At 43.8% G+C, this 27,692-nt stretch overlaps 10 non-coding genes across 10 annotated transcripts; all 10 read right to left on the reverse strand.

The window, feature by feature from the left end:
• Positions 1-5,977: 5,977 nt before the first annotated feature.
• On the reverse strand, positions 5,978-6,141 carry LOC148334050 (U1 spliceosomal RNA). The gene has a single exon (XR_015844536.1). It is a non-coding gene; the product is annotated as a U1 spliceosomal RNA (small nuclear RNA).
• A 658-nt stretch (positions 6,142-6,799) lies between these two features.
• Positions 6,800-6,997, reverse strand: LOC148334051 (U2 spliceosomal RNA). Its single transcript, XR_015844539.1, has one exon. It is a non-coding gene; the product is annotated as a U2 spliceosomal RNA (small nuclear RNA).
• Positions 6,998-12,975: 5,978 nt separating this feature from the next.
• On the reverse strand, positions 12,976-13,139 carry LOC148334052 (U1 spliceosomal RNA). Its single transcript, XR_015844544.1, has one exon. It is a non-coding gene; the product is annotated as a U1 spliceosomal RNA (small nuclear RNA).
• Positions 13,140-13,797: 658 nt separating this feature from the next.
• Positions 13,798-13,995, reverse strand: LOC148334053 (U2 spliceosomal RNA). The gene has a single exon (XR_015844526.1). It is a non-coding gene; the product is annotated as a U2 spliceosomal RNA (small nuclear RNA).
• A 5,986-nt stretch (positions 13,996-19,981) lies between these two features.
• Positions 19,982-20,145, reverse strand: LOC148334054 (U1 spliceosomal RNA). The gene has a single exon (XR_015844547.1). It is a non-coding gene; the product is annotated as a U1 spliceosomal RNA (small nuclear RNA).
• A 658-nt stretch (positions 20,146-20,803) lies between these two features.
• LOC148334055 (U2 spliceosomal RNA) lies at positions 20,804-21,001 on the reverse strand. The gene has a single exon (XR_015844540.1). It is a non-coding gene; the product is annotated as a U2 spliceosomal RNA (small nuclear RNA).
• A 3,391-nt stretch (positions 21,002-24,392) lies between these two features.
• On the reverse strand, positions 24,393-24,556 carry LOC148334056 (U1 spliceosomal RNA). Its single transcript, XR_015844548.1, has one exon. It is a non-coding gene; the product is annotated as a U1 spliceosomal RNA (small nuclear RNA).
• Positions 24,557-25,214: 658 nt separating this feature from the next.
• LOC148334057 (U2 spliceosomal RNA) lies at positions 25,215-25,405 on the reverse strand. The gene has a single exon (XR_015844419.1). It is a non-coding gene; the product is annotated as a U2 spliceosomal RNA (small nuclear RNA).
• Positions 25,406-26,093: 688 nt separating this feature from the next.
• LOC148334058 (U1 spliceosomal RNA) lies at positions 26,094-26,257 on the reverse strand. The gene has a single exon (XR_015844388.1). It is a non-coding gene; the product is annotated as a U1 spliceosomal RNA (small nuclear RNA).
• A 658-nt stretch (positions 26,258-26,915) lies between these two features.
• On the reverse strand, positions 26,916-27,113 carry LOC148334059 (U2 spliceosomal RNA). The gene has a single exon (XR_015844533.1). It is a non-coding gene; the product is annotated as a U2 spliceosomal RNA (small nuclear RNA).
• Positions 27,114-27,692: the final 579 nt, after the last annotated feature.

Here is a 27,692-nt window from a genome sequence, read left to right on the forward strand (position 1 = left end):
TTCACATCTCTCCAACATGGAGCACAATCTTAGTTCTGTGGTAACGTGTTAAAAAAGCAGCATGTTTGACATAGAGGTGTAAGGTAAAATGTATCTAAAATACATCTAGACAATATTTTTTAAAAAGCAATTGTTAAAAAAAGCACTTCAATCTCTGTTGTGCAGGAGCGTAGTATCGCCTTACTAAGTGGGACTTCATCCCACCCTCTCAAACAGAATCCAGACAGATAAGACCTGCCAGGATGCTTCAAGGAGTTCCTCAGAGGTGTTGCATCTCTCCACTCTCTCCCGAGGAGCCAGGCCGTCGCTGCCAGGACCTTCCCTGTGGGCTCCGGTTCCCTCCTCCGGGCGGGCACAGACGACTCTTCTTGGTGACTGTGTCCTTGGCTTGCCGCAGGCAGCTCAGAGTAGCCGCTGCCATTCGGAGCACAGCCACGGGGGTGGTCTGTCTGTGCCTCCTTACCAGCAAGTTTCTGGAGGTCCAAATGGCATCTTTGATGGCGGCAAGGGTGAGCCACTGCTTTGCAAAATGTTCTCTTGTGTTCGTCATTGGGCCCACCCCATAGAGCACGAATTGTGCATTGAGGACCTCCCTTGCTGGCAAGTCCGAGAATTGCAGGTGGCCGGCTGTCGCCCACAGGTCCGTGGCAGCACTGCACTCCCAGAGGAGGTGCCTCACCGACTCTTGGGCGCCACAACCAGGTCGGGGGCAGTTTGAGTGCGCTGCCATACCTCGGGAGTGCATAACGTACCTGACTGGGAGGATTTCGTGCGCCGCCATCCATGACAGGTCCCGAAGTTTGTTTGGGAGGGCGGGATGGTTTACATTGCGCCAAACAGTTGTGGGCTCGCCGAATGCAAGCCCGCGCACTGGACATACCGTTTCCCGCTCCTGCACAACAGAGATGAGAGATCTGTGGTTTTTTAAAACATGGCATTCTTGATTTTCTAGTTTAAAATTCCTTAAAAAAACTTTTATAAAAGAATAGGCAGGCGGCAGGATAAAAGACACAGGCAGTCTTTGATCGCTAGGGATGAGTCTTAATTTCCGGAGGTAAGATCCCATCCAGAATCTTAACATTGCTCGAGCTTTTTGAGCGCTTGAGGGCTCTAGTGCAGTTTGGAAGTGCAGGGCCACATATCTGCTTCCCAAGAAGAGCTGGAGGTCCGGCACTCCTTTTCCCCCTTTTTCTCTGCTCATCTTCATTGTTGCTCTCTTCAGTCTCTCCCACTTGGATCCCCAGATGAAGTAAAAGATAGCCCGGTCCAAACCTAAAAGGATACTTCTTGTTGGGATAAAAACAGAACTGATTAATAAAAGCAATGGTAGAATAACTGCTTTTATGATTAAAACTTTTCCCTCTATGGTCAGTTCCCTCATTCTCCAAAAAACAAGTCTTTTCCTCACTTTCCCTACCACGTCGCCCCAACTTGCTTCTCCTCCCCCTTCCCTGCCAAATCTGATCCCGAGTATTTTCTGGTCAGTTTTTGTCAATGTCAGGGGTAAACCTGTCTTTTCTGTCAATGTCCACGGTCCATAAAACTGTGCTTGTGTCTTGGCTCTATTAAGTTTTGACCCAGAGGCCCTCCCATACCAATCAGTCAAGTCCAAAGCCCTTGTCACCGATAAAAGGTCTGAGCACAGGATATTAAAATCGTCCATATATAAAATACATTTTGTCGTGAGTCCCCCGCCACCTGGAATGTTAACCCCCTTGATCATTTTATCCTTTCTCAACATCTGTGCCAGCGGTTCTATGCATAGGACATAGAGGAGTGCAGATAAAGGACAACCCTGACGGACACCGCAGTTAATTTGGACTGCTTTTGTCAGGTCCCCATTAACCACAAATCTACTGCTAATATCCCGGTACAGCAATCCCACCCACGCTATATACCTTTCGGGAAAACCCCATTTTTGCAGTACTCTAAAGAGGTACCGGTGCGAGATTCGGTCAAACGCTTTCTCAAAATCTAAATTTAGGACTACTAGCCGCATATTTCTGTCTCTCGCATAACAGATGGTGTCACGGATCAGCATGAGGCTGTCCGTGATCTTCCTCCCCACGATGGCACAGGTTTGATCCGGGTTGATCAATTCGCCCATAAAAACAGACATGCGTGTAGCTAAAAGTTTACTAAAAAGTTTGCAATCAACATTTAAAAGCGTGATAGGTCGCCAGTTGTCCAGGTCCGCCTTGTCTCCCTTCTTGTGCAGTAGTGTCACTATCCCTACTCTAAAACTGTCTGGTAGTCGGCTTGTTTTGTCAAATTCATTAAAAACAGTGATTAAATCCGGTGCTATAATGTCCCAAAAGGTCAAATAAAATTCCAGGCAGAGTCCGTCCTCACCCGGAGCTTTTGCTTTCTTAAATTGTTTTATGCATTTGTTTAATTCCTCTTGAGTAAAATCTCGCGTTAAAAGCACTTTATCAGTCACTGTTTTCTCAATAAAATTCAATACTTCCGACGTTGTCTCAGGTTGAATCTCTTTCCTGTCATACAGTTTCTGGTAGTAGCTTTCCACTGTCTCTTTTATTTCACTGCTTATTTCTGTTATAGCACCATTTACTTTTCGCAACTTAAAAATACCCCCACTCTTGTTCATAATTCTTTTAAAAAAGTACCTTGTACATTTTTCTCCTTCCTCTATCTCCTTTTCTTTACTCCTTAGTATTACACCTTTACTTTTGATGTCTGCTAAAAGCCTCAATTTATTTTTAATCTGTTTAATTTCCTCATTAAAATTGATACCCTTTTGTGAGAGGTTAAAATACCTTTGTAGTCTTTTTTGTAGTCCTAACATATGTTTCATTTCCTTCTTTTTCTTCTCTCTTCCTGCTTCTCTAAAAAAGGTCTGGGTTCTTAACTTTATCATTTCCCACCATTGTGCTCGTGATTCAAACAGGTCTTGGAGCGTTTGCCAATTTTTGTACTGCTCCCTGTATTTGTTCACCAGGACTTCGTCTTCAAGAAGGGAACAGTTGAGCCTCCAGAGGCCTCTGCCAACTGTCAAACCAGATGGGATTGACAGGTTGCAAGAAAGTGAGAGGTGGTCTGAGAAGAAGACAGGGGTTAATCTCGCATCAGTTGGTGTCCAACCCCGTGTAAATAAATAGTCAATGCGAGAGGCTTTGCTGCTATCTCCGCTAAACCATGTAAAACCCTCCTCTCTTGGATGTATGGTTTTAAAACAATCATCTAATTTAAAAACCCGGCACATGTCCTTCAGTAAAACAGATGTTTTATCAACTTTAAAATCCTCCCCAGCTCCTTTTTTATCATTTCTGCTTAAAACACAGTTAAAATCTCCTCCCATAATAAAGGGTGCACGACCTAGCATGTGACACTGCAAGTTCTCTAAAAGTTCATACCTGTCGTGTTTTTCATTTGGACCGTATATATTTAAAAGGTTAAAACCCTTTCCCATGAAGGTTAGGTGTGCTAAAAGTGCTCGTCCATCTATTAAAACCGTGCTACCTTTAATTGCAATTCGAGTGTTGTTTATTAAAATGGCCACTCCATCGTTGCGGTTTTCGTTCGACCCACTCCATAAAGATGGGTGTGGCCACATTTCCTCCCACTGCTTATCATTTTTTAAAAAGGGAATACCACATTCTTGCATTAAAAACACATCAGACTTAAGAGTTTTTAAAAAGGACAATACGCTCTGAGCACGAGTCTTTGATTTCACACTTCTAACGTTTATAGTCGAGAAGGTGAGAGTTAAAGATATGATTTAAAATGGAGGCCTACAAAACAGGGTATCAAAAGGAGGAAGCTCTTTAAAACTAATCAATTAGGTAATTTCTTGAGACCGGAGTTCTTCCTTCACCTGAGCAATAGGTGTAGGATTCGGGAGTCTTGGTGATGGTCTTTCTCGCAATCTTAAATTCATTGTGTTATGGTTTTTGGGCGTTGATTGTAGTACTATGTTCAAAAAAGACAGCTCGTTTGGTGAGTTGCAAGGAAAAACCCTGTGCTCTTCCACGTCGCTCTCTGAGCTCCCGGGCCTTCCCCTCTTCTCTAAGGTCAATGGAGACTCAGAAGACCGCTCAGATGCTAGTCGTTTAATTTTTTGTGTACAAGGAATTTCGCTGCGTTCACTACTAGTCTGGTCTTCCATGTTGGTTTTGGTCGATTCGGTTGTGGGCATTTGTGGCAACATGCTACTTTCTTCTGAACTCCCCATTGGTGTAGTCAACATATGCCCCTGCCCTTCCACCTCCTCACCTGTTCCCTCTCCACCAATGACAGGTTTTGGAGGGAGATTTGAATTTTCCGGTGTGTCTTTTGGTTGTTTGTCCATTTCAATTTCATTTAGCAGTACCATTTCTTTCCCAGCCTTCAATTTGTTGGCAAATGATTTTGGACAATTTCTGTAGAGGTGGTTTGATTCCCCACAGAGATTGCACTTTCTGCCATTGGTGCATTCTTCAAAAGTATGCCCAATTACTCTGCATTTTCCACAAATTATCTGCTGACATGCTTCTGCCAGGTGTCCATGCTCACCACACTTGCGGCAGAGCTTGGGTTGACCCTGGTAGTGTATGTAGCCTCGGTTTTCACCCAAAACTATCATTGATGGGAGATGTTTCAGGCCCTGGAAGCCCTGGGGGTCCTGCCATTGTTGAATGGGTACCCGCCAGGCACAGTTCCAGATGCCATCCTCATCTCTCACTTTCATAGCCTGGCCTTTCACCGTGCAATATCTACCCAGCCAAAAACAAATGTCATCTGCATTCACTGTCTCATTAAACATTCTGACAATAACTGTTTTAGCAGCATTATCAGTCAGTTTTTCCACATTGAACACAGAAAACTGGGCTTTTACCTCTTCATAACGAAGCCAAAATTCGCGAAGATTTTGAGCAGAGCTGAAACTAACATCAAAACCTTTGCTAAAAGGCAACGTTATGATACAGTTCAGGTCATTAGCATTAAATTCCAAGGTCTGTTGGATAAGTTTCCTGGAAAAATCCAGTCTGGACATTACCAGGAACTCTCCATTAACTTCCTTGAAAGTAAAACGTACACTGTGGTGCCTCCGCATGCCGGCATGGGTGGCCGACATAGCCGGAGAACCACAGGACGTAGATAATAAATAATAACAAATACTAGTTTACATTTACTTACCTTAGTCGGATAACTGAAAATACAAAGGTTATTATCAACAATAAGCAACAGCTGATATATCCCCCAATGAATAAGTCCTATACCACAGCAGGTATAGAACCAACACGCCCAAAGGAGGTGATCGCAGTCTTAGCCAAAAGGCCGAGAAGCGATATCAGCAAACTGACACAGGGGGCGACTTGATTCTCGACATTCCGAGCAACAGTGACGGTGACCAATGTAAAATGATCACAACAAACCATTTACATGCCAAACATCAAACTCACACATTTTTAGCTGAAAACGAGACCAACTGTGTTGCTTGCCAGCCTGCGAACGAAACAAAAGCTGAGCAATTGCTGGGTACTGTAGTCCATGTGACCCAAAGTGGACCAATTGGAAACAGCAATAGAAGTATTCCATTCACTGGCATCGCAATGCTCTTAAATGGTTAAATAGTCCGACGTGCGAATTTCAAGAATCTAATAAAACGTATTGCGGATCGTAAGAGGACAATTGTGTTGCTTTTCCTCCTCTAAGTGAAAAGAAAGTTAGGAAATCGCTCGCCTGTCACGTGATCCATATCGGACCAATATGAATTCTGCGCTAACTTCATGCCGTGTAACCATGTAAAACAGTCCTAAACAGACTAAAAAACCGAGATCTTTTCATTTACACGCACTTCCTGCTTCCCAATTGACATTGTCACTTGCTAGCGCCACCACTTGTGTGGAGGTGAATGACAGTAATTTGTCAACTGCGAAAGAAGCTAACTATTTATCGCATGTTGACAAATAAGCATGATACCGTGCTCACTAAGTGACATGAATGATTTTATGTCATTGTCATTACCATCAGAAATCAGGGGAGAGCGCGAACGCAGTCCCCCACTGTCAGAAATTGTGCAGTCGAGATTCCCACATTTGGGGAATTCGCAGGGGTCAGTACAGCCGGAGTGCAATGGCTGAGCCTCACCCTGGGTGAACCACCTTCGTGATCATGGTATCTCCCCTGCCAGGTAAGTATGAGATGTACACATTGCCAGGCCAAAAGGTTAAGCACCCACACCATCTTCAGTCACGGGCCCGATTGCAACGCACGTGTGATCGCATGCACACACATACACGCTGGATGATGCATGACACGTACATTAATTTAAGTAGTCTCTTTTAGACTTGCATTAAGTAAATATTTGTGAATGAGGTCAAAAGAATCAGCAAAAACATTCCCATCACGCCTTGCTTAAATTCTAACAAGAATTCAAAGCGAGAATTGAATTGACCCTGCCCCACGCCTTTCTAGCACTCATTTCCTGTTTCTTTGTGTGGTCAGGAACATGTAGCGGTGTAACAATTCAAACTCCTTTACAAAACTTTACTTATTTACGTTTTTGATTAGCCAAGCGCCAATATTATAACTTTATAGGAAATTTATATGATCTATATTTGAAACCATTATTTATATGACCACCCACCGCATGTTCCCTCAATAACGGAGCAAGACGACGCTTTCTTCAATGAAAGAATGTCCTTTAAGCCGCAGCATGACATGGTATTCGGTGAAAGTCTCAAAAACAAGAGACAGCCTTTGAGAAACACGACAGCTGCTTAAAGGGTTTCTTCGTTTTCCCACAGAACTACATAGAATGGAAACATCCAGCAACAAATTCATTGTGACCAGCAGAGGTGGGTGCACCGCTCCTGGCGGTACTGCAATACCAGGTCGATGCGTGGAATGGACGGAGCAAGCCCCTATTCAATCTCCCAGTTCCAAAAATCAATTTAATATATGGTCCCCAAATAGGGAACGTATCAGATATTAAACTGATAAGAACAGATTTTTTTTCTTTTGCAAAATTTTTATTGTTACTGTAGACATTGATGTTCACATCTCTCCAACATGGAGCACAATCTTAGTTCTGTGGTAACGTGTTAAAAAAGCAGCATGTTTGACATAGAGGTGTAAGGTAAAATGTATCTAAAATACATCTAGACAATATTTTTTAAAAAGCAATTGTTAAAAAAAGCACTTCAATCTCTGTTGTGCAGGAGCGTAGTATCGCCTTACTAAGTGGGACTTCATCCCACCCTCTCAAACAGAATCCAGACAGATAAGACCTGCCAGGATGCTTCAAGGAGTTCCTCAGAGGTGTTGCATCTCTCCACTCTCTCCCGAGGAGCCAGGCCGTCGCTGCCAGGACCTTCCCTGTGGGCTCCGGTTCCCTCCTCCGGGCGGGCACAGACGACTCTTCTTGGTGACTGTGTCCTTGGCTTGCCGCAGGCAGCTCAGAGTAGCCGCTGCCATTCGGAGCACAGCCACGGGGGTGGTCTGTCTGTGCCTCCTTACCAGCAAGTTTCTGGAGGTCCAAATGGCATCTTTGATGGCGGCAAGGGTGAGCCACTGCTTTGCAAAATGTTCTCTTGTGTTCGTCATTGGGCCCACCCCATAGAGCACGAATTGTGCATTGAGGACCTCCCTTGCTGGCAAGTCCGAGAATTGCAGGTGGCCGGCTGTCGCCCACAGGTCCGTGGCAGCACTGCACTCCCAGAGGAGGTGCCTCACCGACTCTTGGGCGCCACAACCAGGTCGGGGGCAGTTTGAGTGCGCTGCCATACCTCGGGAGTGCATAACGTACCTGACTGGGAGGATTTCGTGCGCCGCCATCCATGACAGGTCCCGAAGTTTGTTTGGGAGGGCGGGATGGTTTACATTGCGCCAAACAGTTGTGGGCTCGCCGAATGCAAGCCCGCGCACTGGACATACCGTTTCCCGCTCCTGCACAACAGAGATGAGAGATCTGTGGTTTTTTAAAACATGGCATTCTTGATTTTCTAGTTTAAAATTCCTTAAAAAAACTTTTATAAAAGAATAGGCAGGCGGCAGGATAAAAGACACAGGCAGTCTTTGATCGCTAGGGATGAGTCTTAATTTCCGGAGGTAAGATCCCATCCAGAATCTTAACATTGCTCGAGCTTTTTGAGCGCTTGAGGGCTCTAGTGCAGTTTGGAAGTGCAGGGCCACATATCTGCTTCCCAAGAAGAGCTGGAGGTCCGGCACTCCTTTTCCCCCTTTTTCTCTGCTCATCTTCATTGTTGCTCTCTTCAGTCTCTCCCACTTGGATCCCCAGATGAAGTAAAAGATAGCCCGGTCCAAACCTAAAAGGATACTTCTTGTTGGGATAAAAACAGAACTGATTAATAAAAGCAATGGTAGAATAACTGCTTTTATGATTAAAACTTTTCCCTCTATGGTCAGTTCCCTCATTCTCCAAAAAACAAGTCTTTTCCTCACTTTCCCTACCACGTCGCCCCAACTTGCTTCTCCTCCCCCTTCCCTGCCAAATCTGATCCCGAGTATTTTCTGGTCAGTTTTTGTCAATGTCAGGGGTAAACCTGTCTTTTCTGTCAATGTCCACGGTCCATAAAACTGTGCTTGTGTCTTGGCTCTATTAAGTTTTGACCCAGAGGCCCTCCCATACCAATCAGTCAAGTCCAAAGCCCTTGTCACCGATAAAAGGTCTGAGCACAGGATATTAAAATCGTCCATATATAAAATACATTTTGTCGTGAGTCCCCCGCCACCTGGAATGTTAACCCCCTTGATCATTTTATCCTTTCTCAACATCTGTGCCAGCGGTTCTATGCATAGGACATAGAGGAGTGCAGATAAAGGACAACCCTGACGGACACCGCAGTTAATTTGGACTGCTTTTGTCAGGTCCCCATTAACCACAAATCTACTGCTAATATCCCGGTACAGCAATCCCACCCACGCTATATACCTTTCGGGAAAACCCCATTTTTGCAGTACTCTAAAGAGGTACCGGTGCGAGATTCGGTCAAACGCTTTCTCAAAATCTAAATTTAGGACTACTAGCCGCATATTTCTGTCTCTCGCATAACAGATGGTGTCACGGATCAGCATGAGGCTGTCCGTGATCTTCCTCCCCACGATGGCACAGGTTTGATCCGGGTTGATCAATTCGCCCATAAAAACAGACATGCGTGTAGCTAAAAGTTTACTAAAAAGTTTGCAATCAACATTTAAAAGCGTGATAGGTCGCCAGTTGTCCAGGTCCGCCTTGTCTCCCTTCTTGTGCAGTAGTGTCACTATCCCTACTCTAAAACTGTCTGGTAGTCGGCTTGTTTTGTCAAATTCATTAAAAACAGTGATTAAATCCGGTGCTATAATGTCCCAAAAGGTCAAATAAAATTCCAGGCAGAGTCCGTCCTCACCCGGAGCTTTTGCTTTCTTAAATTGTTTTATGCATTTGTTTAATTCCTCTTGAGTAAAATCTCGCGTTAAAAGCACTTTATCAGTCACTGTTTTCTCAATAAAATTCAATACTTCCGACGTTGTCTCAGGTTGAATCTCTTTCCTGTCATACAGTTTCTGGTAGTAGCTTTCCACTGTCTCTTTTATTTCACTGCTTATTTCTGTTATAGCACCATTTACTTTTCGCAACTTAAAAATACCCCCACTCTTGTTCATAATTCTTTTAAAAAAGTACCTTGTACATTTTTCTCCTTCCTCTATCTCCTTTTCTTTACTCCTTAGTATTACACCTTTACTTTTGATGTCTGCTAAAAGCCTCAATTTATTTTTAATCTGTTTAATTTCCTCATTAAAATTGATACCCTTTTGTGAGAGGTTAAAATACCTTTGTAGTCTTTTTTGTAGTCCTAACATATGTTTCATTTCCTTCTTTTTCTTCTCTCTTCCTGCTTCTCTAAAAAAGGTCTGGGTTCTTAACTTTATCATTTCCCACCATTGTGCTCGTGATTCAAACAGGTCTTGGAGCGTTTGCCAATTTTTGTACTGCTCCCTGTATTTGTTCACCAGGACTTCGTCTTCAAGAAGGGAACAGTTGAGCCTCCAGAGGCCTCTGCCAACTGTCAAACCAGATGGGATTGACAGGTTGCAAGAAAGTGAGAGGTGGTCTGAGAAGAAGACAGGGGTTAATCTCGCATCAGTTGGTGTCCAACCCCGTGTAAATAAATAGTCAATGCGAGAGGCTTTGCTGCTATCTCCGCTAAACCATGTAAAACCCTCCTCTCTTGGATGTATGGTTTTAAAACAATCATCTAATTTAAAAACCCGGCACATGTCCTTCAGTAAAACAGATGTTTTATCAACTTTAAAATCCTCCCCAGCTCCTTTTTTATCATTTCTGCTTAAAACACAGTTAAAATCTCCTCCCATAATAAAGGGTGCACGACCTAGCATGTGACACTGCAAGTTCTCTAAAAGTTCATACCTGTCGTGTTTTTCATTTGGACCGTATATATTTAAAAGGTTAAAACCCTTTCCCATGAAGGTTAGGTGTGCTAAAAGTGCTCGTCCATCTATTAAAACCGTGCTACCTTTAATTGCAATTCGAGTGTTGTTTATTAAAATGGCCACTCCATCGTTGCGGTTTTCGTTCGACCCACTCCATAAAGATGGGTGTGGCCACATTTCCTCCCACTGCTTATCATTTTTTAAAAAGGGAATACCACATTCTTGCATTAAAAACACATCAGACTTAAGAGTTTTTAAAAAGGACAATACGCTCTGAGCACGAGTCTTTGATTTCACACTTCTAACGTTTATAGTCGAGAAGGTGAGAGTTAAAGATATGATTTAAAATGGAGGCCTACAAAACAGGGTATCAAAAGGAGGAAGCTCTTTAAAACTAATCAATTAGGTAATTTCTTGAGACCGGAGTTCTTCCTTCACCTGAGCAATAGGTGTAGGATTCGGGAGTCTTGGTGATGGTCTTTCTCGCAATCTTAAATTCATTGTGTTATGGTTTTTGGGCGTTGATTGTAGTACTATGTTCAAAAAAGACAGCTCGTTTGGTGAGTTGCAAGGAAAAACCCTGTGCTCTTCCACGTCGCTCTCTGAGCTCCCGGGCCTTCCCCTCTTCTCTAAGGTCAATGGAGACTCAGAAGACCGCTCAGATGCTAGTCGTTTAATTTTTTGTGTACAAGGAATTTCGCTGCGTTCACTACTAGTCTGGTCTTCCATGTTGGTTTTGGTCGATTCGGTTGTGGGCATTTGTGGCAACATGCTACTTTCTTCTGAACTCCCCATTGGTGTAGTCAACATATGCCCCTGCCCTTCCACCTCCTCACCTGTTCCCTCTCCACCAATGACAGGTTTTGGAGGGAGATTTGAATTTTCCGGTGTGTCTTTTGGTTGTTTGTCCATTTCAATTTCATTTAGCAGTACCATTTCTTTCCCAGCCTTCAATTTGTTGGCAAATGATTTTGGACAATTTCTGTAGAGGTGGTTTGATTCCCCACAGAGATTGCACTTTCTGCCATTGGTGCATTCTTCAAAAGTATGCCCAATTACTCTGCATTTTCCACAAATTATCTGCTGACATGCTTCTGCCAGGTGTCCATGCTCACCACACTTGCGGCAGAGCTTGGGTTGACCCTGGTAGTGTATGTAGCCTCGGTTTTCACCCAAAACTATCATTGATGGGAGATGTTTCAGGCCCTGGAAGCCCTGGGGGTCCTGCCATTGTTGAATGGGTACCCGCCAGGCACAGTTCCAGATGCCATCCTCATCTCTCACTTTCATAGCCTGGCCTTTCACCGTGCAATATCTACCCAGCCAAAAACAAATGTCATCTGCATTCACTGTCTCATTAAACATTCTGACAATAACTGTTTTAGCAGCATTATCAGTCAGTTTTTCCACATTGAACGCAGAAAACTGGGCTTTTACCTCTTCATAACGAAGCCAAAATTCGCGAAGATTTTGAGCAGAGCTGAAACTAACATCAAAACCTTTGCTAAAAGGCAACGTTATGATACAGTTCAGGTCATTAGCATTAAATTCCAAGGTCTGTTGGATAAGTTTCCTGGAAAAATCCAGTCTGGACATTACCAGGAACTCTCCATTAACTTCCTTGAAAGTAAAACGTACACTGTGGTGCCTCCGCATGCCGGCATGGGTGGCCGACATAGCCGGAGAACCACAGGACGTAGATAATAAATAATAACAAATACTAGTTTACATTTACTTACCTTAGTCGGATAACTGAAAATACAAAGGTTATTATCAACAATAAGCAACAGCTGATATATCCCCCAATGAATAAGTCCTATACCACAGCAGGTATAGAACCAACACGCCCAAAGGAGGTGATCGCAGTCTTAGCCAAAAGGCCGAGAAGCGATATCAGCAAACTGACACAGGGGGCGACTTGATTCTCGACATTCCGAGCAACAGTGACGGTGACCAATGTAAAATGATCACAACAAACCATTTACATGCCAAACATCAAACTCACACATTTTTAGCTGAAAACGAGACCAACTGTGTTGCTTGCCAGCCTGCGAACGAAACAAAAGCTGAGCAATTGCTGGGTACTGTAGTCCATGTGACCCAAAGTGGACCAATTGGAAACAGCAATAGAAGTATTCCATTCACTGGCATCGCAATGCTCTTAAATGGTTAAATAGTCCGACGTGCGAATTTCAAGAATCTAATAAAACGTATTGCGGATCGTAAGAGGACAATTGTGTTGCTTTTCCTCCTCTAAGTGAAAAGAAAGTTAGGAAATCGCTCGCCTGTCACGTGATCCATATCGGACCAATATGAATTCTGCGCTAACTTCATGCCGTGTAACCATGTAAAACAGTCCTAAACAGACTAAAAAACCGAGATCTTTTCGTTTACACGCACTTCCTGCTTCCCAATTGACATTGTCACTTGCTAGCGCCACCACTTGTGTGGAGGTGAATGACAGTAATTTGTCAACTGCGAAAGAAGCTAACTATTTATCGCATGTTGACAAATAAGCATGATACCGTGCTCACTAAGTGACATGAATGATTTTATGTCATTGTCATTACCATCAGAAATCAGGGGAGAGCGCGAACGCAGTCCCCCACTGTCAGAAATTGTGCAGTCGAGATTCCCACATTTGGGGAATTCGCAGGGGTCAGTACAGCCGGAGTGCAATGGCTGAGCCTCACCCTGGGTGAACCACCTTCGTGATCATGGTATCTCCCCTGCCAGGTAAGTATGAGATGTACACATTGCCAGGCCAAAAGGTTAAGCACCCACACCATCTTCAGTCACGGGCCCGATTGCAACGCACGTGTGATCGCATGCACACACATACACGCTGGATGATGCATGACACGTACATTAATTTAAGTAGTCTCTTTTAGACTTGCATTAAGTAAATATTTGTGAATGAGGTCAAAAGAATCAGCAAAAACATTCCCATCACGCCTTGCTTAAATTCTAACAAGAATTCAAAGCGAGAATTGAATTGACCCTGCCCCACGCCTTTCTAGCACTCATTTCCTGTTTCTTTGTGTGGTCAGGAACATGTAGCGGTGTAACAATTCAAACTCCTTTACAAAACTTTACTTATTTACGTTTTTGATTAGCCAAGCGCCAATATTATAACTTTATAGGAAATTTATATGATCTATATTTGAAACCATTATTTATATGACCACCCACCGCATGTTCCCTCAATAACGGAGCAAGACGACGCTTTCTTCAATGAAAGAATGTCCTTTAAGCCGCAGCATGACATGGTATTCGGTGAAAGTCTCAAAAACAAGAGACAGCCTTTGAGAAACACGACAGCTGCTTAAAGGGTTTCTTCGTTTTCCCACAGAACTACATAGAATGGAAACATCCAGCAACAAATTCATTGTGACCAGCAGAGGTGGGTGCACCGCTCCTGGCGGTACTGCAATACCAGGTCGATGCGTGGAATGGACGGAGCAAGCCCCTATTCCATCTCCCAGTTCCAAAAATCAATTTAATATATGGTCCCCAAATAGGGAACGTATCAGATATTAAACTGATAAGAACAGATTTTTTTTCTTTTGCAAAATTTTTATTGTTACTGTAGACATTGATGTTCACATCTCTCCAACATGGAGCACAATCTTAGTTCTGTGGTAACGTGTTAAAAAAGCAGCATGTTTGACATAGAGGTGTAAGGTAAAATGTATCTAAAATACATCTAGACAATATTTTTTAAAAAGCAATTGTTAAAAAAAGCACTTCAATCTCTGTTGTGCAGGAGCGTAGTATCGCCTTACTAAGTGGGACTTCATCCCACCCTCTCAAACAGAATCCAGACAGATAAGACCTGCCAGGATGCTTCAAGGAGTTCCTCAGAGGTGTTGCATCTCTCCACTCTCTCCCGAGGAGCCAGGCCGTCGCTGCCAGGACCTTCCCTGTGGGCTCCGGTTCCCTCCTCCGGGCGGGCACAGACGACTCTTCTTGGTGACTGTGTCCTTGGCTTGCCGCAGGCAGCTCAGAGTAGCCGCTGCCATTCGGAGCACAGCCACGGGGGTGGTCTGTCTGTGCCTCCTTACCAGCAAGTTTCTGGAGGTCCAAATGGCATCTTTGATGGCGGCAAGGGTGAGCCACTGCTTTGCAAAATGTTCTCTTGTGTTCGTCATTGGGCCCACCCCATAGAGCACGAATTGTGCATTGAGGACCTCCCTTGCTGGCAAGTCCGAGAATTGCAGGTGGCCGGCTGTCGCCCACAGGTCCGTGGCAGCACTGCACTCCCAGAGGAGGTGCCTCACCGACTCTTGGGCGCCACAACCAGGTCGGGGGCAGTTTGAGTGCGCTGCCATACCTCGGGAGTGCATAACGTACCTGACTGGGAGGATTTCGTGCGCCGCCATCCATGACAGGTCCCGAAGTTTGTTTGGGAGGGCGGGATGGTTTACATTGCGCCAAACAGTTGTGGGCTCGCCGAATGCAAGCCCGCGCACTGGACATACCGTTTCCCGCTCCTGCACAACAGAGATGAGAGATCTGTGGTTTTTTAAAACATGGCATTCTTGATTTTCTAGTTTAAAATTCCTTAAAAAAACTTTTATAAAAGAATAGGCAGGCGGCAGGATAAAAGACACAGGCAGTCTTTGATCGCTAGGGATGAGTCTTAATTTCCGGAGGTAAGATCCCATCCAGAATCTTAACATTGCTCGAGCTTTTTGAGCGCTTGAGGGCTCTAGTGCAGTTTGGAAGTGCAGGGCCACATATCTGCTTCCCAAGAAGAGCTGGAGGTCCGGCACTCCTTTTCCCCCTTTTTCTCTGCTCATCTTCATTGTTGCTCTCTTCAGTCTCTCCCACTTGGATCCCCAGATGAAGTAAAAGATAGCCCGGTCCAAACCTAAAAGGATACTTCTTGTTGGGATAAAAACAGAACTGATTAATAAAAGCAATGGTAGAATAACTGCTTTTATGATTAAAACTTTTCCCTCTATGGTCAGTTCCCTCATTCTCCAAAAAACAAGTCTTTTCCTCACTTTCCCTACCACGTCGCCCCAACTTGCTTCTCCTCCCCCTTCCCTGCCAAATCTGATCCCGAGTATTTTCTGGTCAGTTTTTGTCAATGTCAGGGGTAAACCTGTCTTTTCTGTCAATGTCCACGGTCCATAAAACTGTGCTTGTGTCTTGGCTCTATTAAGTTTTGACCCAGAGGCCCTCCCATACCAATCAGTCAAGTCCAAAGCCCTTGTCACCGATAAAAGGTCTGAGCACAGGATATTAAAATCGTCCATATATAAAATACATTTTGTCGTGAGTCCCCCGCCACCTGGAATGTTAACCCCCTTGATCATTTTATCCTTTCTCAACATCTGTGCCAGCGGTTCTATGCATAGGACATAGAGGAGTGCAGATAAAGGACAACCCTGACGGACACCGCAGTTAATTTGGACTGCTTTTGTCAGGTCCCCATTAACCACAAATCTACTGCTAATATCCCGGTACAGCAATCCCACCCACGCTATATACCTTTCGGGAAAACCCCATTTTTGCAGTACTCTAAAGAGGTACCGGTGCGAGATTCGGTCAAACGCTTTCTCAAAATCTAAATTTAGGACTACTAGCCGCATATTTCTGTCTCTCGCATAACAGATGGTGTCACGGATCAGCATGAGGCTGTCCGTGATCTTCCTCCCCACGATGGCACAGGTTTGATCCGGGTTGATCAATTCGCCCATAAAAACAGACATGCGTGTAGCTAAAAGTTTACTAAAAAGTTTGCAATCAACATTTAAAAGCGTGATAGGTCGCCAGTTGTCCAGGTCCGCCTTGTCTCCCTTCTTGTGCAGTAGTGTCACTATCCCTACTCTAAAACTGTCTGGTAGTCGGCTTGTTTTGTCAAATTCATTAAAAACAGTGATTAAATCCGGTGCTATAATGTCCCAAAAGGTCAAATAAAATTCCAGGCAGAGTCCGTCCTCACCCGGAGCTTTTGCTTTCTTAAATTGTTTTATGCATTTGTTTAATTCCTCTTGAGTAAAATCTCGCGTTAAAAGCACTTTATCAGTCACTGTTTTCTCAATAAAATTCAATACTTCCGACGTTGTCTCAGGTTGAATCTCTTTCCTGTCATACAGTTTCTGGTAGTAGCTTTCCACTGTCTCTTTTATTTCACTGCTTATTTCTGTTATAGCACCATTTACTTTTCGCAACTTAAAAATACCCCCACTCTTGTTCATAATTCTTTTAAAAAAGTACCTTGTACATTTTTCTCCTTCCTCTATCTCCTTTTCTTTACTCCTTAGTATTACACCTTTACTTTTGATGTCTGCTAAAAGCCTCAATTTATTTTTAATCTGTTTAATTTCCTCATTAAAATTGATACCCTTTTGTGAGAGGTTAAAATACCTTTGTAGTCTTTTTTGTCTTTTTTGTAGTCCTAACATATGTTTCATTTCCTTCTTTTTCTTCTCTCTTCCTGCTTCTCTAAAAAAGGTCTGGGTTCTTAACTTTATCATTTCCCACCATGTGCTCGTGATTCAAACAGGTCTTGGAGCGTTTGCCAATTTTTGTACTGCTCCCTGTATTTGTTCACCAGGACTTCGTCTTCAAGAAGGGAACAGTTGAGCCTCCAGAGGCCTCTGCCAACTGTCAAACCAGATGGGATTGACAGGTTGCAAGAAAGTGAGAGGTGGTCTGAGAAGAAGACAGGGGTTAATCTCGCATCAGTTGGTGTCCAACCCCGTGTAAATAAATAGTCAATGCGAGAGGCTTTGCTGCTATCTCCGCTAAACCATGTAAAACCCTCCTCTCTTGGATGTATGGTTTTAAAACAATCATCTAATTTAAAAACCCGGCACATGTCCTTCAGTAAAACAGATGTTTTATCAACTTTAAAATCCTCCCCAGCTCCTTTTTTATCATTTCTGCTTAAAACACAGTTAAAATCTCCTCCCATAATAAAGGGTGCACGACCTAGCATGTGACACTGCAAGTTCTCTAAAAGTTCATACCTGTCGTGTTTTTCATTTGGACCGTATATATTTAAAAGGTTAAAACCCTTTCCCATGAAGGTTAGGTGTGCTAAAAGTGCTCGTCCATCTATTAAAACCGTGCTACCTTTAATTGCAATTCGAGTGTTGTTTATTAAAATGGCCACTCCATCGTTGCGGTTTTCGTTCGACCCACTCCATAAAGATGGGTGTGGCCACATTTCCTCCCACTGCTTATCATTTTTTAAAAAGGGAATACCACATTCTTGCATTAAAAACACATCAGACTTAAGAGTTTTTAAAAAGGACAATACGCTCTGAGCACGAGTCTTTGATTTCACACTTCTAACGTTTATAGTCGAGAAGGTGAGAGTTAAAGATATGATTTAAAATGGAGGCCTACAAAACAGGGTATCAAAAGGAGGAAGCTCTTTAAAACTAATCAATTAGGTAATTTCTTGAGACCGGAGTTCTTCCTTCACCTGAGCAATAGGTGTAGGATTCGGGAGTCTTGGTGATGGTCTTTCTCGCAATCTTAAATTCATTGTGTTATGGTTTTTGGGCGTTGATTGTAGTACTATGTTCAAAAAAGACAGCTCGTTTGGTGAGTTGCAAGGAAAAACCCTGTGCTCTTCCACGTCGCTCTCTGAGCTCCCGGGCCTTCCCCTCTTCTCTAAGGTCAATGGAGACTCAGAAGACCGCTCAGATGCTAGTCGTTTAATTTTTTGTGTACAAGGAATTTCGCTGCGTTCACTACTAGTCTGGTCTTCCATGTTGGTTTTGGTCGATTCGGTTGTGGGCATTTGTGGCAACATGCTACTTTCTTCTGAACTCCCCATTGGTGTAGTCAACATATGCCCCTGCCCTTCCACCTCCTCACCTGTTCCCTCTCCACCAATGACAGGTTTTGGAGGGAGATTTGAATTTTCCGGTGTGTCTTTTGGTTGTTTGTCCATTTCAATTTCATTTAGCAGTACCATTTCTTTCCCAGCCTTCAATTTGTTGGCAAATGATTTTGGACAATTTCTGTAGAGGTGGTTTGATTCCCCACAGAGATTGCACTTTCTGCCATTGGTGCATTCTTCAAAAGTATGCCCAATTACTCTGCATTTTCCACAAATTATCTGCTGACATGCTTCTGCCAGGTGTCCATGCTCACCACACTTGCGGCAGAGCTTGGGTTGACCCTGGTAGTGTATGTAGCCTCGGTTTTCACCCAAAACTATCATTGATGGGAGATGTTTCAGGCCCTGGAAGCCCTGGGGGTCCTGCCATTGTTGAATGGGTACCCGCCAGGCACAGTTCCAGATGCCATCCTCATCTCTCACTTTCATAGCCTGGCCTTTCACCGCGCAATATCTACCCAGCCAAAAACAAATGTCATCTGCATTCACTGTCTCATTAAACATTCTGACAATAACTGTTTTAGCAGCATTATCAGTCAGTTTTTCCACATTGAACGCAGAAAACTGGGCTTTTACCTCTTCATAACGAAGCCAAAATTCGCGAAGATTTTGAGCAGAGCTGAAACTAACATCAAAACCTTTGCTAAAAGGCAACGTTATGATACAGTTCAGGTCATTAGCATTAAATTCCAAGGTCTGTTGGATAAGTTTCCTGGAAAAATCCAGTCTGGACATTACCAGGACCTCTCCATTAACTTCCTTGAAAGTAAAACGTACACTGTGGTGCCTCCGCATGCCGGCATGGGTGGCCGACATAGCCGGAGAACCACAGGACGTAGATAATAAATAATAACAAATACTAGTTTATATTTACTTACCTTAGTCGGATAACTGAAAATACAAAGGTTATTATCAACAATAAGCAACAGCTGATATATCCCCCAATGAATAAGTCCTATACCACAGCAGGTATAGAACCAACACGCCCAAAGGAGGTGATCGCAGTCTTAGCCAAAAGGCCGAGAAGCGATATCAGCAAACTGACACAGGGGGCGACTTGATTCTCGACATTCCGAGCAACAGTGACGGTGACCAATGTAAAATGATCACAACAAACCATTTACATGCCAAACATCAAACTCACACATTTTTAGCTGAAAACGAGACCAACTGTGTTGCTTGCCAGCCTGCGAACGAAACAAAAGCTGAGCAATTGCTGGGTACTGTAGTCCATGTGACCCAAAGTGGACCAATTGGAAACAGCAATAGAAGTATTCCATTCACTGGCATCGCAATGCTCTTAAATGGTTAAATAGTCCGACGTGCGAATTTCAAGAATCTAATAAAACGTATTGCGGATCGTAAGAGGACAATTGTGTTGCTTTTCCTCCTCTAAGTGAAAAGAAAGTTAGGAAATCGCTCGCCTGTCACGTGATCCATATCGGACCAATATGAATTCTGCGCTAACTTCATGCCGTGTAACCATGTAAAACAGTCCTAAACAGACTAAAAAACCGAGATCTTTTCGTTTACACGCACTTCCTGCTTCCCAATTGACATTGTCACTTGCTAGCGCCACCACTTGTGTGGAGGTGAATGACAGTAATTTGTCAACTGCGAAAGAAGCTAACTATTTATCGCATGTTGACAAATAAGCATGATACCGTGCTCACTAAGTGACATGAATGATTTTATTTCATTGTCATTACCATCAGAAATCAGGGGAGAGCGCGAACGCAGTCCCCCACTGTCAGAAATTGTGCAGTCGAGATTCCCACATTTGGGGAATTCGCAGGGGTCAGTACAGCCGGAGTGCAATGGCTGAGCCTCACCCTGGGTGAACCACCTTCGTGATCATGGTATCTCCCCTGCCAGGTAAGTATGAGATGTACACATTGCCAGGCCAAAAGGTTAAGCACCCACACCATCTTCAGTCACGGGCCCGATTGCAACGCACGTGTGATCGCATGCACACACATACACGCTGGATGATGCATGACACGTACATTAATTTAAGTAGTCTCTTTTAGACTTGCATGAAGTAAATATTTGTGAATGAGGTCAAAAGAATCAGCAAAAACATTCCCATCACGCCTTGCTTAAATTCTAACAAGAATTCAAAGCGAGAATTGAATTGACCCTGCCCCACGCCTTTCTAGCACTCATTTCCTGTTTCTTTGTGTGGTCAGGAACATGTAGCGGTGTAACAATTCAAACTCCTTTACAAAACTTTACTTATTTACGTTTTTGATTAGCCAAGCGCCAATATTATAACTTTATAGGAAATTTATATGATCTATATTTGAAACCATTATTTATATGACCACCCACCGCATGTTCCCTCAATAACGGAGCAAGACGACGCTTTCTTCAATGAAAGAATGTCCTTTAAGCCGCAGCATGACATGGTATTCGGTGAAAGTCTCAAAAACAAGAGACAGCCTTTGAGAAACACGACAGCTGCTTAAAGGGTTTCTTCGTTTTCCCACAGAACTACATAGAATGGAAACATCCAGCAACAAATTCATTGTGACCAGCAGAGGTGGGTGCACCGCTCCTGGCGGTACTGCAATACCAGGTCGATGCGTGGAATGGACGGAGCAAGCCCCTATTCAATCTCCCAGTTCCAAAAATCAATTTAATATATGGTCCCCAAATAGGGAACGTATCAGATATTAAACTGATAAGAACAGATTTTTTTTCTTTTGCAAAATTTTTATTGTTACTGTAGACATTGATGTTCACATCTCTCCAACATGGAGCACAATCTTAGTTCTGTGGTAACGTGTTAAAAAAGCAGCATGTTTGACATAGAGGTGTAAGGTAAAATGTATCTAAAATACATCTAGACAATATTTTTTAAAAAGCAATTGTTAAAAAAAGCACTTCAATCTCTGTTGTGCAGGAGCGTAGTATCGCCTTACTAAGTGGGACTTCATCCCACCCTCTCAAACAGAATCCAGACAGATAAGACCTGCCAGGATGCTTCAAGGAGTTCCTCAGAGGTGTTGCATCTCTCCACTCTCTCCCGAGGAGCCAGGCCGTCGCTGCCAGGACCTTCCCTGTGGGCTCCGGTTCCCTCCTCCGGGCGGGCACAGACGACTCTTCTTGGTGACTGTGTCCTTGGCTTGCCGCAGGCAGCTCAGAGTAGCCGCTGCCATTCGGAGCACAGCCACGGGGGTGGTCTGTCTGTGCCTCCTTACCAGCAAGTTTCTGGAGGTCCAAATGGCATCTTTGATGGCGGCAAGGGTGAGCCACTGCTTTGCAAAATGTTCTCTTGTGTTCGTCATTGGGCCCACCCCATAGAGCACGAATTGTGCATTGAGGACCTCCCTTGCTGGCAAGTCCGAGAATTGCAGGTGGCCGGCTGTCGCCCACAGGTCCGTGGCAGCACTGCACTCCCAGAGGAGGTGCCTCACCGACTCTTGGGCGCCACAACCAGGTCGGGGGCAGTTTGAGTGCGCTGCCATACCTCGGGAGTGCATAACGTACCTGACTGGGAGGATTTCGTGCGCCGCCATCCATGACAGGTCCCGAAGTTTGTTTGGGAGGGCGGGATGGTTTACATTGCGCCAAACAGTTGTGGGCTCGCCGAATGCAAGCCCGCGCACTGGACATACCGTTTCCCGCTCCTGCACAACAGAGATGAGAGATCTGTGGTTTTTTAAAACATGGCATTCTTGATTTTCTAGTTTAAAATTCCTTAAAAAAACTTTTATAAAAGAATAGGCAGGCGGCAGGATAAAAGACACAGGCAGTCTTTGATCGCTAGGGATGAGTCTTAATTTCCGGAGGTAAGATCCCATCCAGAATCTTAACATTGCTCGAGCTTTTTGAGCGCTTGAGGGCTCTAGTGCAGTTTGGAAGTGCAGGGCCACATATCTGCTTCCCAAGAAGAGCTGGAGGTCCGGCACTCCTTTTCCCCCTTTTTCTCTGCTCATCTTCATTGTTGCTCTCTTCAGTCTCTCCCACTTGGATCCCCAGATGAAGTAAAAGATAGCCCGGTCCAAACCTAAAAGGATACTTCTTGTTGGGATAAAAACAGAACTGATTAATAAAAGCAATGGTAGAATAACTGCTTTTATGATTAAAACTTTTCCCTCTATGGTCAGTTCCCTCATTCTCCAAAAAACAAGTCTTTTCCTCACTTTCCCTACCACGTCGCCCCAACTTGCTTCTCCTCCCCCTTCCCTGCCAAATCTGATCCCGAGTATTTTCTGGTCAGTTTTTGTCAATGTCAGGGGTAAACCTGTCTTTTCTGTCAATGTCCACGGTCCATAAAACTGTGCTTGTGTCTTGGCTCTATTAAGTTTTGACCCAGAGGCCCTCCCATACCAATCAGTCAAGTCCAAAGCCCTTGTCACCGATAAAAGGTCTGAGCACAGGATATTAAAATCGTCCATATATAAAATACATTTTGTCGTGAGTCCCCCGCCACCTGGAATGTTAACCCCCTTGATCATTTTATCCTTTCTCAACATCTGTGCCAGCGGTTCTATGCATAGGACATAGAGGAGTGCAGATAAAGGACAACCCTGACGGACACCGCAGTTAATTTGGACTGCTTTTGTCAGGTCCCCATTAACCACAAATCTACTGCTAATATCCCGGTACAGCAATCCCACCCACGCTATATACCTTTCGGGAAAACCCCATTTTTGCAGTACTCTAAAGAGGTACCGGTGCGAGATTCGGTCAAACGCTTTCTCAAAATCTAAATTTAGGACTACTAGCCGCATATTTCTGTCTCTCGCATAACAGATGGTGTCACGGATCAGCATGAGGCTGTCCGTGATCTTCCTCCCCACGATGGCACAGGTTTGATCCGGGTTGATCAATTCGCCCATAAAAACAGACATGCGTGTAGCTAAAAGTTTACTAAAAAGTTTGCAATCAACATTTAAAAGCGTGATAGGTCGCCAGTTGTCCAGGTCCGCCTTGTCTCCCTTCTTGTGCAGTAGTGTCACTATCCCTACTCTAAAACTCTGGTAGTCGGCTTGTTTTGTCAAATTCATTAAAAACAGTGATTAAATCCGGTGCTATAATGTCCCAAAAGGTCAAATAAAATTCCAGGCAGAGTCCGTCCTCACCCGGAGCTTTTGCTTTCTTAAATTGTTTTATGCATTTGTTTAATTCCTCTTGAGTAAAATCTCGCGTTAAAAGCACTTTATCAGTCACTGTTTTCTCAATAAAATTCAATACTTCCGACGTTGTCTCAGGTTGAATCTCTTTCCTGTCATACAGTTTCTGGTAGTAGCTTTCCACTGTCTCTTTTATTTCACTGCTTATTTCTGTTATAGCACCATTTACTTTTCGCAACTTAAAAATACCCCCACTCTTGTTCATAATTCTTTTAAAAAAGTACCTTGTACATTTTTCTCCTTCCTCTATCTCCTTTTCTTTACTCCTTAGTATTACACCTTTACTTTTGATGTCTGCTAAAAGCCTCAATTTATTTTTAATCTGTTTAATTTCCTCATTAAAATTGATACCCTTTTGTGAGAGGTTAAAATACCTTTGTAGTCTTTTTTGTAGTCCTAACATATGTTTCATTTCCTTCTTTTTCTTCTCTCTTCCTGCTTCTCTAAAAAAGGTCTGGGTTCTTAACTTTATCATTTGAGCAATTGCTGGGTACTGTAGTCCATGTGACCCAAAGTGGACCAATTGGAAACAGCAATAGAAGTATTCCATTCACTGGCATCGCAATGCTCTTAAATGGTTAAATAGTCCGACGTGCGAATTTCAAGAATCTAATAAAACGTATTGCGGATCGTAAGAGGACAATTGTGTTGCTTTTCCTCCTCTAAGTGAAAAGAAAGTTAGGAAATCGCTCGCCTGTCACGTGATCCATATCGGACCAATATGAATTCTGCGCTAACTTCATGCCGTGTAACCATGTAAAACAGTCCTAAACAGACTAAAAAACCGAGATCTTTTCGTTTACACGCACTTCCTGCTTCCCAATTGACATTGTCACTTGCTAGCGCCACCACTTGTGTGGAGGTGAATGACAGTAATTTGTCAACTGCGAAAGAAGCTAACTATTTATCGCATGTTGACAAATAAGCATGATACCGTGCTCACTAAGTGACATGAATGATTTTATGTCATTGTCATTACCATCAGAAATCAGGGGAGAGCGCGAACGCAGTCCCCCACTGTCAGAAATTGTGCAGTCGAGATTCCCACATTTGGGGAATTCGCAGGGGTCAGTACAGCCGGAGTGCAATGGCTGAGCCTCACCCTGGGTGAACCACCTTCGTGATCATGGTATCTCCCCTGCCAGGTAAGTATGAGATGTACACATTGCCAGGCCAAAAGGTTAAGCACCCACACCATCTTCAGTCACGGGCCCGATTGCAACGCACGTGTGATCGCATTCACACACATACACGCTGGATGATGCATGACACGTACATTAATTTAAGTAGTCTCTTTTAGACTTGCATTAAGTAAATATTTGTGAATGAGGTAAAAAGAATCAGCAAAAACATTCCCATCACGCCTTGCTTAAATTCTAACAAGAATTCAAAGCGAGAATTGAATTGACCCTGCCCCACGCCTTTCTAGCACTCATTTCCTGTTTCTTTGTGTGGTCAGGAACATGTAGCGGTGTAACAATTCAAACTCCTTTACAAAACTTTACTTATTTACGTTTTTGATTAGCCAAGCGCCAATATTATAACTTTATAGGAAATTTATATGATCTATATTTGAAACCATTATTTATATGACCACCCACCGCATGTTCCCTCAATAACGGAGCAAGACGACGCTTTCTTCAATGAAAGAATGTCCTTTAAGCCGCAGCATGACATGGTATTCGGTGAAAGTCTCAAAAACAAGAGACAGCCTTTGAGAAACACGACAGCTGCTTAAAGGGTTTCTTCGTTTTCCCACAGAACTACATAGAATGGAAACATCCAGCAACAAATTCATTGTGACCAGCAGAGGTGGGTGCACCGCTCCTGGCGGTACTGCAATACCAGGTCGATGCGTGGAATGGACGGAGCAAGCCCCTATTCCATCTCCCAGTTCCAAAAATCAATTTAATATATGGTCCCCAAATAGGGAACGTATCAGATATTAAACTGATAAGAACAGATACTACACTTGATCTTAGCCAAAAGGCCGAGAAGCGATATCAGCAAACTGACACAGGGGGCGACTTGATTCTCGACATTCCGAGCAACAGTGACGGTGACCAATGTAAAATGATCACAACAAACCATTTACATGCCAAACATCAAACTCACACATTTTTAGCTGAAAACGAGACCAACTGTGTTGCTTGCCAGCCTGCGAACGAAACAAAAGCTGAGCAATTGCTGGGTACTGTAGTCCATGTGACCCAAAGTGGACCAATTGGAAACAGCAATAGAAGTATTCCATTTACTGGCATCGCAATGCTCTTAAATGGTTAAATAGTCCGACGTGCGAATTTCAAGAATCTAATAAAACGTATTGCGGATCGTAAGAGGACAATTGTGTTGCTTTTCCTCCTCTAAGTGAAAAGAAAGTTAGGAAATCGCTCGCCTGTCACGTGATCCATATCGGACCAATATGAATTCTGTGCTAACTTCATGCCGTGTAACCATGTAAAACAGTCCTAAACAGACTAAAAAACCGAGATCTTTTCGTTTACACGCACTTCCTGCTTCCCAATTGACATTGTCACTTGCTAGCGCCACCACTTGTGTGGAGGTGAATGACAGTAATTTGTCAACTGCGAAAGAAGCTAACTATTTATCGCATGTTGACAAATAAGCATGATACCGTGCTCACTAAGTGACATGAATGATTTTATTTCATTGTCATAACCATCAGAAATCAGGGGAGAGCGCGAACGCAGTCCCCCACTGTCAGAAATTGTGCAGTCGAGATTCCCACATTTGGGGAATTCGCAGGGGTCAGTACAGCCGGAGTGCAATGGCTGAGCCTCACCCTGGCTGAACCACCTTCGTGATCATGGTATCTCGCCTGCCAGGTAAGTATGAGATGTACACATTGCCAGGCCAAAAGGTGAAGCACCCACACCATCTTCAGTCACGGGCCCGATTGCAACGCACGTGTGATCGCATGCACACACATACACGCTGGATGATGCATGACACGTACATGAATTTAAGTAGTCTCTTTTAGACTTGCATTAAGTAAATATTTGTGAATGAGGTCAAAAGAATCAGCAAAAACATTCCCATCACGCCTTGCTTAAATTCTAACAAGAATTCAAAGCGAGAATTGAATTGACCCTGCCCCACGCCTTTCTAGCACTCATTTCCTGTTTCTTTGTGTGGTCAGGAACATGTAGCGGTGTAACAATTCAAACTCCTTTACAAAACTTTACTTATTTACGTTTTTGATTAGCCAAGCGCCAATATTATAACTTTATAGGAAATTTATATGATCTATATTTGAAACCATTATTTATATGACCACCCACCGCATGTTCCCTCAATAACGGAGCAAGACGACGCTTTCTTCAATGAAAGAATGTCCTTTAAGCCGCAGCATGACATGGTATTCGGTGAAAGTCTCAAAAACAAGAGACAGCCTTTGAGAAACACGACAGCTGCTTAAAGGGTTTCTTTGTTTTCCCACAGAACTACATAGAATGGAAACATCCAGCAACAAATTCATTGTGACCAGCAGAGGTGGGTGCACCGCTCCTGGCGGTACTGCAATACCAGGTCGATGCGTGGAATGGACGGAGCAAGCCCCTATTCCATCTCCAAGTTCCAAAAATCAATTTAATATATGGTCCCCAAATAGGGAACGTATCAGATATTAAACTGATAAGAACAGATTTTTTTTCTTTTGCAAAATTTTTATTGTTACTGTAGACATTGATGTTCACATCTCTCCAACATGGAGCACAACCTTAGTTCTGTGGTAACGTGTTAAAAAAGCAGCATGTTTGACATAGAGGTGTAAGGTAAAATGTATCTAAAATACATCTAGACAATATTTTTTAAAAAGCAATTGTTAAAAAAAGCACTTCAACCTCTGTTGTGCAGGAGCGTAGTATCGCCTTACGAAGTGGGACTTCATCCCACCCTCTCAAACAGAGTCCAGACAGATAAAACCTGCCAGGATGCTTCAAGGAGTTCCTCAGAGGTGTTGCATCTCTCCACTCTCTCCCGAGGAGCCAGGCCGTCGCTGCCAGGACCTTCCCTGTGGGCTCCGGTTCCCTCCTCCGGGCGGGCACAGACGACTCTTCTTGGTGACTGTGTCCTTGGCTTGCCGCAGGCAGCTCAGAGTAGCCGCTGCCATTCGGAGCACAGCCACGGGGGTGGTCTGTCTGTGCCTCCTTACCAGCAAGTTTCTGGAGGTCCAAATGGCGTCTTTGATGGCGGCAAGGGTGAGCCACTGCTTTGCAAAATTTTCTCTTGTGTTCGTCATTGGGCCCACCCCATAGAGCACGAATTGT

Source organism: Idiotropiscis lumnitzeri, chromosome 7, assembly GCF_059441095.1.
Source record: "Idiotropiscis lumnitzeri isolate Australia: NSW breed Sydney's pygmy pipehorse chromosome 7, RoL_Ilum_1.0, whole genome shotgun sequence".
Taxonomy (NCBI): Eukaryota; Metazoa; Chordata; class Actinopteri; order Syngnathiformes; family Syngnathidae; genus Idiotropiscis; species Idiotropiscis lumnitzeri.